The following is a 257-nucleotide window of genomic DNA, read 5'->3' on the forward strand; positions in this document are numbered from 1 at the left end:
ATAATGAAGATTGCTGCGAACTTTGATAATTTGCAACGGTGTTCGTCGATATTTATGCCACTTATTTTTTGTTTTCTTTTACGAAATTCCCCTCTTAAGCACCGCTCGCTCTTAACCTCCCCTCATATCCCATTGGAAGTTCTGTTTTGCCTAATTGAAATTCATTAAAATACAAGCACATAATTATGTATATTCGATTGCGTGAAGAACAGCCAAAAAAACTATAAAAGACATCAACGGCGCCTATGCGGTAGCTT

Source organism: Penaeus monodon, chromosome 25 (genome assembly GCF_015228065.2).
Source record: "Penaeus monodon isolate SGIC_2016 chromosome 25, NSTDA_Pmon_1, whole genome shotgun sequence".
In the NCBI taxonomy this organism is placed as follows: domain Eukaryota; kingdom Metazoa; phylum Arthropoda; class Malacostraca; order Decapoda; family Penaeidae; genus Penaeus; species Penaeus monodon.